This window comes from Camellia sinensis, chromosome 9 (assembly GCF_055761805.1).
Source record: "Camellia sinensis isolate YWXY chromosome 9, ASM5576180v1, whole genome shotgun sequence".
Classification (NCBI taxonomy): domain Eukaryota; kingdom Viridiplantae; phylum Streptophyta; class Magnoliopsida; order Ericales; family Theaceae; genus Camellia; species Camellia sinensis.
Window position 1 is genome coordinate 179,536,696 of NC_138969.1, and position 14,092 is coordinate 179,550,787.

Consider the following 14,092-nt stretch of genomic DNA (forward strand, 5'->3'; position numbering starts at 1 on the left):
AGTGGCAGATACGTAAATACGATGTTTACATACCATTTCTCATGCATTACGGTTCGAACACTCGAACACCAATACGGATTCTCCTACATAGTACCAGATATGTAAATACGTCGTTTACTTACAATTTTTGACGCATTACGGTTCGAGCACTCGAACACCTATACGTATTCTCTTGCAAAGTGACAGATATGTAAATACGCCGTTTACTTACCATTTCTGACGTATCACGGTTCGAACACTCGAACACCTATACGGATTCTCCTGCACAGTGGCAGATATGTAAGTACGATGTTTACTTACCATTTCTCATGCATTACGGTTCGAACACTCGGACACCAATACGGATTCTCCTGCACAGTGACAGATATGTAAATACGACGTTTATTTACCATTTCTCATGCATTACGGTTCGAACACTCGTGCACCTATACGGATTACCCTGCACAGTGGAAGATATGTAAATACGGCGTTCACTTACAATTTCTCACGCATTACGATTCGAACACTCGAACACCTCTACGGATTCTCCTGCACAGTGGCAGATATGTAAATACGACGTTTACTTGCCATTTCTCATGCATTACGGTTCGAACACTTGAACTCCTATACGGATTCTCCGGCACAGTGGCAGATATGTAAATACGACGTTTACATACCATTTCTCATGCATTACGGTTCGAACACTCGAACACCTATACGGATTCTCCTGCACAACGGCAGATATGTAAATACGGCGTTTACTTACCATTTCTCATGCATTAGGGTTCGAACAGTCGAACACCTACACGGATTCTCCTGCACAATGGCAGATATGTAAATACGACGTTTACTTACCATTTCTCATGCATTACGGTTCGAACACTCGTACACCCATACGGATTACCCTGCACAGTGGCAGATATGTAAATACGGCGTTCACTTACAATTTCTCACGCACTACGATTCGAACACTCGAACACCTCTACGGATTCTCCTGCACGGTGGCAGATATGTAAATACGACGTTTACTTGCCATTTCTCATGCATTACAGTTCGAACACTCGAACCCCTATACGGATTCTCCGGCACAGTGGCAGATACGTAAATACGACGTTTACATACCATTTCTCATGCATTACGGTTCGAACACTCGAACACCAATACGGATTCTCCTACATAGTGCCAGATATGTAAATACGTCGTTTACTTACAATTTTTGACGCATTACGGTTCGAGCACTCGAACACCTATACGTATTCTCTTGCAAAGTGACAGATATGTAAATGCGCCGTTTACTTACCATTTCTGACGTATCACGGTTCGAACACTCGAACACCTATACGGATTCTACTGCACAGTGGCAGATATGTAAGTACGATGTTTACTTACCATTTCTCATGCATTACGGTTCGAACACTCGGACACCAATACGGATTCTCCTGCACAGTGACAGATATGTAAATACGACGTTTATTTACCATTTCTCATGCATTACGGTTCGAACACTCGTGCACCTATACGGATTACCCTGCACAGTGGCAGATATGTAAATACGGCGTTCACTTACAATTTCTCACGCATTACGATTCAAACACTCGAACACCTCTACGGATTCTCCTGCACAGTGGCAGATATGTAAATACGACGTTTACTTGCCATTTCTCATGCATTACGGTTCGAACACTTGAACACCTATACGGATTCTCCGGCACAGTGGCAGATATGTAAATACGACGTTTACATACCATTTCTCACGCATTACGATTCGAACACTCGAACACCTATACGGATTCTCTTGCACAGTGGCAGATATGTAAATACGGCGTTTATTTACCATTTCTCATGTATTACGGTTCGAATACTCGAACACCTGTACGGATTCCACTTCACTGTGGCAGATATGTAAATACGGCGTTCACTTACAATTTCTCACGCATTACGGTTCGAACACTCGAACACCTATACGGATTCTACTGCACAGCGGCAGATATGTAAATACGGCGTTTACTTACCATTTCTCATGCATTAGGGTTCGAACAATCGAACACCTACACGGATTCTCCTGCACAGTGGCAGATATGTAAATACGACGTTTACTTACCATTTCTCATGCATTACGGTTCGAACACTCGTACACCCATACGGATTACCCTGCACAGTGGCAGATATGTAAATACGGCGTTCACTTACAATTTCTCACGCATTACGATTCAAACACTCGAACACCTCTACGGATTCTCCTGCACGGTGGCAGATATGTAAATATGATGTTTACTTGCCGTTTCTCATGCATTGCAGTTCGAACACTCGAACACCTATACGGATTCTCCGGCACAGTGGCAGATACGTAAATTCGACGTTTACAAACCATTTCTCATGCATTACGGTTCGAACACTCGAACACCAATACGGATTCCCCTACATAGTGCCAGATATGTAAATACGTCGTTTACTTACAATTTTTGACGCATTACGGTTCGAGCACTCGAACACCTATACGTATTCTCTTGCAAAGTGACAGATATGTAAATACGCCGTTTACTTACCATTTTGACGTATCACGGTTCGAACACTCGAACACCTATACGGATTCTCCTGCACAGTGGCAGATATGTAAGTACGATGTTTACTTACCATTTCTCATGCATTACGGTTCGAACACTCGGACACCTATACGGATTCTCGAGCACAGTGACAGCTATGTAAATACGACGTTTATTTACCATTTCTCATGCATTACGGTTCGAACACTCGTGCACCTGTACGGATTCCACTGCACAGTGGCAGATATGTAAATACGGCGTTCACTTACAATTTCTCACGCATTACGGTTCAAGCACTCGAACACCTATACGGATTCTCCTGCAAAGTGGCAGATATGTAAATACACCGTTTACTAACCATTTCTAACGTATTACGGTTCGAACACTCGAACACCAATACGGATTCTCCTACATAGTGCCAGATAGGTAAATACGTCGTTTACTTACAATTTTTGACGCATTACGGTTCGAGCACTCGAACACCTGTACGTATTCTCTTGCAAAGTGACAGATATGTAAATACGCCGTTTACTTACCATTTCTGACGTATCACGGTTCGAACACTCGAACTCCTATAAGGATTCTCCTGCACAGTGGCAGATATGTAAGTACGAAGTTTACTTACCAATTCTCATGCATTACGGTTCGAACACTCGGACACCTATACGGATTCTCCTGCACAGTGGCAGATATGTAAATACCACGTTTATTTACCATTTCTCATGCATTACGATTCGAACACTCGTGCACCTGTACGGATTCCACTGCACAGTGGCAGATATGTAAATACGGCATTCACTTACAATTTCTCACGCATTACGGTTCGAGCACTCGAACACCTATACGGATTCTCCTGCAAAGTGGCAGATATGTAAATACACCGTTGACTAACCATTTTTGACGTATTACGGTTCGAACACTCGAACACCTATACGGATTCTCCTGCACAGTGGCAGATATGTAAATACGGGGTTTATTTACCATTTCTCATGCATTACGGTTCGAATACTCGAACACCTGTACGGATTCCACTTCACTGTGGCAGATAGGTAAATACGGCGTTCACTTACAATTTCTCACGCATTACGGTTCGAACACTCGAACACCTATACGGATTCTCCTGCACAGCGGCAGATATGTAAATACGGCATTTACTTACCATTTCTCATGCATTAGGGTTCGAACAATCGAACACCTACACGGATTCTCCTGCACAGTGGCAGATATGTAAATGCGACGTTTACTTACCATTTCTCATGCATTACGGTTCGAACACTCGTACACCCATACGGATTACCCTGCACAGTGGAAGATATGTAAATACGACGTTCACTTACAATTTCTCACGCATTACGATTCGAACACTCGAACACCTCTACGGATTCTCCTGCACAGTGGCAGATATGTAAATACGACGTTTACTTGCCATTTCTCATGCATCACAGTTCGAACACTCGAACACCTGTACGGATTCCACTGCACAGTGGCAGATATGTAAATACGGCATTCACTTACAATTTCTCACGCATTACGGTTCGAGCACTCGAACACCTATACGGATTCTCCTGCAAAGTGGCAGATATGTAAATACACCGTTTACTAACCATTTCTGACGTATTACGGTTCGAACACTCGAACACCTATACGGATTCTAATGCATAGTGGCAGATATGTAAATACGGTGTTTATTTACCATTTCTCATGCATTACGGTTCGAATACTCGAACACTTGTATGGATTCCACTTCACTGTGGCAGATAGGTAAATACGGCGTTCACTTACAATTTCTCACGCATTACGGTTCGAACACTCGAACACCTATACGGATTCTCCTGCACAGCGGCAGATATGTAAATACGGCGTTTACTTACCATTTCTCATGCATTAGGGTTCGAACAATCGAAAACCAACACAAATTCTTCTGCACAGTGGCAGATATGTAAATGCGACGTTTATTTACCATTTCTCATGCATTACGGTTCGAACACTCGTACACCCATACGGATTACCCAGCACAGTGGAAGATATGTAAATACGGCGTTCACTTACAATTTCTCACGCATTACGATTCGAACACTCGAACACCTCTACGGATTCTCCTGCACAGTGGCAGATATGTAAATACGACGTTTACTCGCCATTTCTCCTGCATCACAGTTCGAACACTCGAACACCTATACGGATTCTCCGGCACAGTGGGAGATACATAAATACGACGTTTACATACCATTTCTCATGCATTACGGTTCGAACACTCGAACACCAATACGGATTCTCCTACATAGTGCCAGATAGGTAAATACGTCGTTTACTTACAATTTTTGACGCATTAGGGTTCGAGCACTCGAACACCTATACGTATTCTCTTGCAAAGTGACAGATATGTAAATACGCCGTTTACTTACCATTTCTGACGTATCACGGTTCGAACACTCGAACACCTATAAGGATTCTCCTGCACAGTGGCAGATATGTAAGTACGAAGTTTACTTACCAATTCTCATGCATTACGGTTCGAACACTCGGACACCTATACGGATTCTCCTGCACAGTGGCAGATATGTAAATACCACGTTTATTTACCATTTCTCATGCATTACGGTTCGAATACTCGAACACCTGTACGGATTCCACAGCACAGTGGCAGATATGTAAATACGGCGTTCACTTACAATTTCTCACGCATTACGGTTCGAGCAGTCGAACACCTATACGGATTCTCCTGCAAAGTAGCAGATATGTAAATACACCGTTTACTAACCATTTCTGACGTATTACGGTTCGAACACTCGGACACCTATACGGATTCTCCTGCACAGTGGCAGATATGTAAATACGACGTTTATTTACCAATTCTCATGCATTACGGTTAGAATACTCGAACACCTGTACGGATTCCACTACACAGTGGCAGATATGTAAATACGGCGTTCACTTACAATTTCTCACGCATTACGGTTCGAGCACTCGAACACCTATACGGATTCTCATGCAAAGTGGCAGATATGTAAATATACCGTTTACTAACCATTTCTGACGTATTACGGTTCGAACACTCGAACACCTATACGGATTCTCCTGCACAGTGGCAGATATGTAAATACGGCATTTATTTACCATTTCTCATGCATTACGGTTCGAATACTCGAACACCTGTACGGATTCCACTACACAGTGGCAGATATGTAAATACGGCGTTCACTTACAATTTCTCACGCATTACCGTTCGAACACTCGAACACCTATACGGATTCTCCTGCAAAGTGACAGATATTTAAATACGCCGTCTACTAACCATTTCTGACGTATTACGGTTCGAACACTCGAACACCTAGACGGATTCTCCTGCACAGTGGCAGATATGTAAATACGGCGTTTATTTGCCATTTCTCATGCATTACGGTTCGAATACTCGAACACCTGTACGGATTCCACTGCACAGTGGCAGATATGTAAATACGGCGTTCACTTACAATTTCTCACGCATTACGGTTCGAACACTCGAACACCTATACGGATTCTCCTGCACAGCGGCAGATATGTAAATACGGCGTTTACTTACCATTTCTCATGCATTAGGGTTCGAACAATCGAAAACCAACACAAATTCTTCTGCACAGTGGCAGATATGTAAATGCGACGTTTATTTACCATTTCTCATGCATTACGGTTCGAACACTCGTACACCCATACGGATTACCCAGCACAGTGGAAGATATGTAAATACGGCGTTCACTTACAATTTCTCACGCATTACGATTCGAACACTCGAACACCTCTACGGATTCTCCTGCACAGTGGCAGATATGTAAATACGACGTTTACTCGCCATTTCTCCTGCATCACAGTTCGAACACTCGAACACCTATACGGATTCTCCGGCACAGTGGGAGATACATAAATACGACGTTTACATACCATTTCTCATGCATTACGGTTCGAACACTCGAACACCAATACGGATTCTCCTACATAGTGCCAGATAGGTAAATACGTCGTTTACTTACAATTTTTGACGCATTAGGGTTCGAGCACTCGAACACCTATACGTATTCTCTTGCAAAGTGACAGATATGTAAATACGCCGTTTACTTACCATTTCTGACGTATCACGGTTCGAACACTCGAACACCTATAAGGATTCTCCTGCACAGTGGCAGATATGTAAGTACGAAGTTTACTTACCAATTCTCATGCATTACGGTTCGAACACTCGGACACCTATACGGATTCTCCTGCACAGTGGCAGATATGTAAATACCACGTTTATTTACCATTTCTCATGCATTACGGTTCGAATACTCGAACACCTGTACGGATTCCACAGCACAGTGGCAGATATGTAAATACGGCGTTCACTTACAATTTCTCACGCATTACGGTTCGAGCAGTCGAACACCTATACGGATTCTCCTGCAAAGTAGCAGATATGTAAATACACCGTTTACTAACCATTTCTGACGTATTACGGTTCGAACACTCGGACACCTATACGGATTCTCCTGCACAGTGGCAGATATGTAAATACGACGTTTATTTACCAATTCTCATGCATTACGGTTAGAATACTCGAACACCTGTACGGATTCCACTACACAGTGGCAGATATGTAAATACGGCGTTCACTTACAATTTCTCACGCATTACGGTTCGAGCACTCGAACACCTATACGGATTCTCATGCAAAGTGGCAGATATGTAAATATACCGTTTACTAACCATTTCTGACGTATTACGGTTCGAACACTCGAACACCTATACGGATTCTCCTGCACAGTGGCAGATATGTAAATACGGCATTTATTTACCATTTCTCATGCATTACGGTTCGAATACTCGAACACCTGTACGGATTCCACTGCACAGTGGCAGATATGTAAATACGGCGTTCACTTACAATTTCTCACGCATTACCGTTCGAACACTCGAACACCTATACGGATTCTCCTGCAAAGTGACAGATATTTAAATACGCCGTCTACTAACCATTTCTGACGTATTACGGTTCGAACACTCGAACACCTAGACGGATTCTCCTGCACAGTGGCAGATATGTAAATACGGCGTTTATTTGCCATTTCTCATGCATTACGGTTCGAATACTCGAACACCTGTACGGATTCCACTGCACAGTGGCAGATATATAAATACGGCGTTCACTTACAATTTCTCACGCATTACGGTTCGAACACTCGAACACCTATACGGATTCTCCTGCACAGCGGCAGATATGTAAATACGGCGTTTACTTACCATTTCTCATGCATTAGGGTTCGAACAATCGAAAACCAACACAAATTCTTCTGCACAGTGGCAGATATGTAAATGCGACGTTTATTTACCATTTCTCATGCATTACGGTTCGAACACTCGTACACCCATACGGATTACCCAGCACAGTGGAAGATATGTAAATACGGCGTTCACTTACAATTTCTCACGCATTACGATTCGAACACTCGAACACCTCTACGGATTCTCCTGCACAGTGGCAGATATGTAAATACGACGTTTACTCGCCATTTCTCCTGCATCACAGTTCGAACACTCGAACACCTATACGGATTCTCCGGCACAGTGGGAGATACATAAATACGACGTTTACATACCATTTCTCATGCATTACGGTTCGAACACTCGAACACCAATACGGATTCTCCTACATAGTGCCAGATAGGTAAATACGTCGTTTACTTACAATTTTTGACGCATTAGGGTTCGAGCACTCGAACACCTATACGTATTCTCTTGCAAAGTGACAGATATGTAAATACGCCGTTTACTTACCATTTCTGACGTATCACGGTTCGAACACTCGAACACCTATAAGGATTCTCCTGCACAGTGGCAGATATGTAAGTACGAAGTTTACTTACCAATTCTCATGCATTACGGTTCGAACACTCGGACACCTATACGGATTCTCCTGCACAGTGGCAGATATGTAAATACCACGTTTATTTACCATTTCTCATGCATTACGGTTCGAATACTCGAACACCTGTACGGATTCCACAGCACAGTGGCAGATATGTAAATACGGCGTTCACTTACAATTTCTCACGCATTACGGTTCGAGCAGTCGAACACCTATACGGATTCTCCTGCAAAGTAGCAGATATGTAAATACACCGTTTACTAACCATTTCTGACGTATTACGGTTCGAACACTCGGACACCTATACGGATTCTCCTGCACAGTGGCAGATATGTAAATACGACGTTTATTTACCAATTCTCATGCATTACGGTTAGAATACTCGAACACCTGTACGGATTCCACTACACAGTGGCAGATATGTAAATACGGCGTTCACTTACAATTTCTCACGCATTACGGTTCGAGCACTCGAACACCTATACGGATTCTCATGCAAAGTGGCAGATATGTAAATATACCGTTTACTAACCATTTCTGACGTATTACGGTTCGAACACTCGAACACCTATACGGATTCTCCTGCACAGTGGCAGATATGTAAATACGGCATTTATTTACCATTTCTCATGCATTACGGTTCGAATACTCGAACACCTGTACGGATTCCACTGCACAGTGGCAGATATGTAAATACGGCGTTCACTTACAATTTCTCACGCATTACCGTTCGAACACTCGAACACCTATACGGATTCTCTTGCAAAGTGACAGATATTTAAATACGCCGTCTACTAACCATTTCTGACGTATTACGGTTCGAACACTCGAACACCTAGACGGATTCTCCTGCACAGTGGCAGATATGTAAATACGGCGTTTATTTGCCATTTCTCATGCATTACGGTTCGAATACTCGAACACCTGTACGGATTCCACTGCACAGTGGCAGATATGTAAATACGGCGTTCACTTACAATTTCTCACGCATTACGGTTCGAACACTCGAACTTCTATACGGATTCCCCTGCACAGCGGCAGATATGTAAATACGGCGTTTACTTACCATTTCCCATGCATTAGGGTTCGAACAATCGAACACCTACACGGATTCTCCTGCACAGTGGTAGATATGTAAATACGACGTTTACTTACCATTTCTCATGCATTACGGTTCGAACACTCTTACACCAATACGGATTCTCCTACATAGTGGTAGATATGTAAATACGTCGTTTACTTACAATTTTTGACGCATTACGGTTCGAGCACTCGAACACCTATTCGTATTCTCTTGCAAAGTGACAGATATGTAAATACGCCGTTTACTAACCATTTCTGACGTATCACGGTTCGAAAACTCGAACACCTGTACGGATTCTCCTGCACAGGGGTAGATATGTAAATACGATGTTTACTTACCATTTCTCATGCATTACGGTTCGAACACTCGGACACCTATAAGGATTCTCCTGCACAGTGGCAGATATGTAAGTACGACGTTTACTTACCATTTCTCACACATTACGGTTCGAACACTCGAACACCTATACGGATTCTCCTGCATAGTGGCAGATATGTAAATACGTCTTTTACTTTCCGTTTCTGATGCATTACGGTTCGAGCACTCGAACACCTATACGGATTCTCCTACAAAGTGGCAGATATGTAAATACGCCGTTTACTAACCATTTCTGACGTATTACGGTTCGAACACTCGAACACCTATACGGATTCTCCTGCACAGTGTCAGATATGTAAATACGGCGTTTATTTACCATTTCTCATGCATTACGGTTCGAATACTCGAACACCTGTACGGATTCCACTGCACAGTGGCAGATATGTAAATATGGCGTTCACTTACAATTTCTCACGCATTACGGTTCGAACACTCGAACACCTATACGGATTCTCCTGCAAAGTGGCAAATATGTAAATACGCCGTTTACTAACCATTTCTGACGTATTACGGTTCGAACACTCGAACACCTATACGGATTCTCCTGCACAGTGGCAGATATGTAAATACGGCATTTATTTACCATTTCTCATGAATTACGGTTCGAATACTCGAACACCTGTACGGATTCCACTTCACAGTGGCAGATATGTAAATACGGCGTTCACTTACAATTTCTCACGCATTACGGTTCGAACACTCGAACACCTATACGGATTCTCCTGCACAGCGGCAGATATGTAAATACGGCGTTTACTTACCATTTCTCATGCATTACGGTTCGAACAATCGAACACCTACACGATTCTCCTGCACAATGGCAGATATGTAAATACGACGTTTACTTACCATTTCTCATGCATTACGGTATGAACACTCGTGCACCCATACGGATTACCCTGCACAGTGGAAGATATGTAAATACAGCGTTCACTTACAATTTCTCAAGCATTACGATTCGAACACTCGAACACCTCTACGGATTCTCCTGCACAGTGGCAGATATGTAAATACGACGTTTACTTGCCATTTCTCATGCATCACAGTTCGAACACTCGAACACCTATACGGATTCTCCGGCACAGTGGCAGATACGTAAATACGATGTTTACATACCATTTCTTATGCATTACGGTTCGAACACTCGAACACCAATACGGATTCTCCTACATAGTGCCAGATATGTAAATACGTCGTTTACTTACAATTTTTGATGCATTACGGTTCGAGCACTCGAACACCTATACGTATTCTCTTGCAAAGTGACAGATATGTAAATACGCCGTTTACTTACCATTTCTGACGTATCACGGTTCGAACACTCGAACACCTATACGGATTCTCCTGCACAGTGGCAGATATGTAAGTACGATGTTTACTTACCATTTCTCATGCATTACGGTTCGAACACTCGGACACCTATACGGATTCTCCTGAACAGTGGCAGATATGTAAATACGACGTTTATTTACCATTTCTCATGCAATACGGTTCGAACACTCGTGTACCTATACGGATTACCCTGCACAGTGGCAGATATGTAAATACGGCGTTCACTTACAATTTCTCACGCATTACGATTCTAACACTCGAACACCTCTACGGATTCTCCTGCACAGTGGCAGATATGTAAATACGACGTTTACTTGCCATTTCTCATGCATTACGGTTCGAACACTTGAACACCTACACGGATTCTCCGGCACAGTGGCAGATATGTAAATACGACGTTTACATACCATTTCTCATGCATTACGGTTCAAACACTCGAACACCAATACGAATTCTCCTACATAGTGGCAGATATGTAAATACGTCGTTTACTTACAATTTTTGACGCGTTACGGTTCGAGCCCTCGAACACCTATACGTATTCTCTTGCAAAGAGACAGATATGTAAATACGCCGTTTACTTACCATTTCTGACGTATCACGGTTCGAACACTCGAACACCTATACGGATTCTCCTGCACAGTGGCAGATATGTAAGTACGATGTTTACTTACCATTTCTCATGGATTACGGTTCGAACACTCGGACACCTATACGGATTCTCCTGCACAGTGGCAGATATGTAAATACGACGTCTATTTACCATTTCTCATGCATTACGGTTCGAATACTCGAACACCTGTACGGATTCCACTACACAGTGGCAGATATGTAAATACGGCGTTCACTTACAATTTCTCACGCATTACGGTTCGAGCACTCGAACACCTATACGGATTCTCCTGCAAAGTGGCAGATATGTAAATACACCGTTTACTAACCATTTCTGACGTATTACGGTTCGAACACTCGAACACCTATACGGATTCTCCTGCACAGTGGCAGATATGTAAATACGGCGTTTATTTACCATTTCTCATGCATTACGGTTCGAATACTCGAACACCTGTACGGATTCCACTGCACAGTGGCAGATATGTAAATACGGCGTTCACTTACAATTTCTCACGCATTACGGTTCAAACACTCGAACACCTATACGGATTCTCCTGCACAGCGGGAGATATGTAAATACGGCGTTTACTTACCATTTCTCATGCATTAGGGTTCGAACAATCCAACATCTACACAGATTCTCCTGCACAGTGGCAGATATGTAAATACGACGTTTACTTACCATTTCTCATGCATTACGGTTCGAACACTCGTACACCCATACGGATTACCCTGCACAGTGGCAGATATGTAAATACGGCGTTCACTTACAATTTCTCTCGCATTACGATTCGAACACTCGAACACCTCTACGGATTCTCCTGCACAGTGGCAGATATGTAAATACGACGTTTACTTGCCATTTCTCATGCATCACAGTTCGAACACTCGAACACCTATACGGATTCTCCGGCACAGTGGCAGATACGTAAATACGACGTTTACAAACCATTTCTCATGCATTACGGTTCGAACACTCGAACACCAATACGGATTCTCCTACATAGTGCCAGATATGTAAATACGTCGTTTACTTACAATTTTTGACGCATTACGGTTCGAGCACTCGAACACCTATACGTATTCTCTTGCAAAGTGACAGATATGTAAATACACCGTTTACTTACCATTTCTGACGTATCACGGTTCGAACACTCGAACACCTATACGGATTCTCCTGCACAGTGGCAGATATGTAAATACGACGTTTATTTACCATTTCTCACGCATTACGGTTCGAACACTCGAACACCTATACGGATTCTCCTGCATAGTGGCAGATATGTAAATACGTCTTTTTCTTTCCGTTTCTGACGCATTACGGTTCGAGCACTCGAACACCTATACGGATTCTCCTGCAAAGTTGCAGATATGTAAATACGCCGTTTACTAACCATTTCTAACGTATTACGGTTCGAACACTCGAACACCTATACGGATTCTCCTGCACAGTGGCAGATATGTAAATACGGCGTTTATTTACCATTTCTCATGCATTACGGTTCGAATACTCGAACACCTGTACGGAGTCCACTGCACAGCGGCAGATATGTAAATACGGCGTTCACTTACAATTTCTCACGCATTACGGTTCGAACACTCGAACACCTATACGGATTCTCCTGCACAACGGCAGATATGTAAATACGGCGTTTACTTACCATTTCTCATGCATTAGGGTTCGAACAATCGAACACCTACATGGATTCTCCTGCACAATGGCAGATATGTAAATACGACGTTTACTTACCATTTCTCATGCATTACGGTTCGAACACTCGTACACCCATACGGATTACCCTGCACAGTGGCAGATATGTAAATACGGCGTTCACTTACAATTTCACACGCATTACGATTCGAACACTCGAACACCTCTACGGATTCTCCTGTACGGTGGCAGATATGTAAATACGATGTTTACTTGCCATTTCTCATGCATTACAGTTCGAACACTCGAACGCCTATACGGATTCTCCGGCACAGTGGCAGATACGTAAATACGACGTTTACGTACCATTTCTCATGCATTACGGTTCGAACACTCGGACGCCAATACGGATTCTCCTGCACAGTGACAGATATGTAAATACGACGTTTATTTACTATTTCTCATGCATTACGGTTCGAACACTCGTGCACCTATACGGATTACCCTGCACAGTGGCAGATATGTAAATACGGCGTTCACTTACAATTTCTCACGCATTACGATTCGAACACTCGAACACCTCTACGGATTCTCCTGCACAGTGGCAGATATGTAAATACGACGTTTACTTG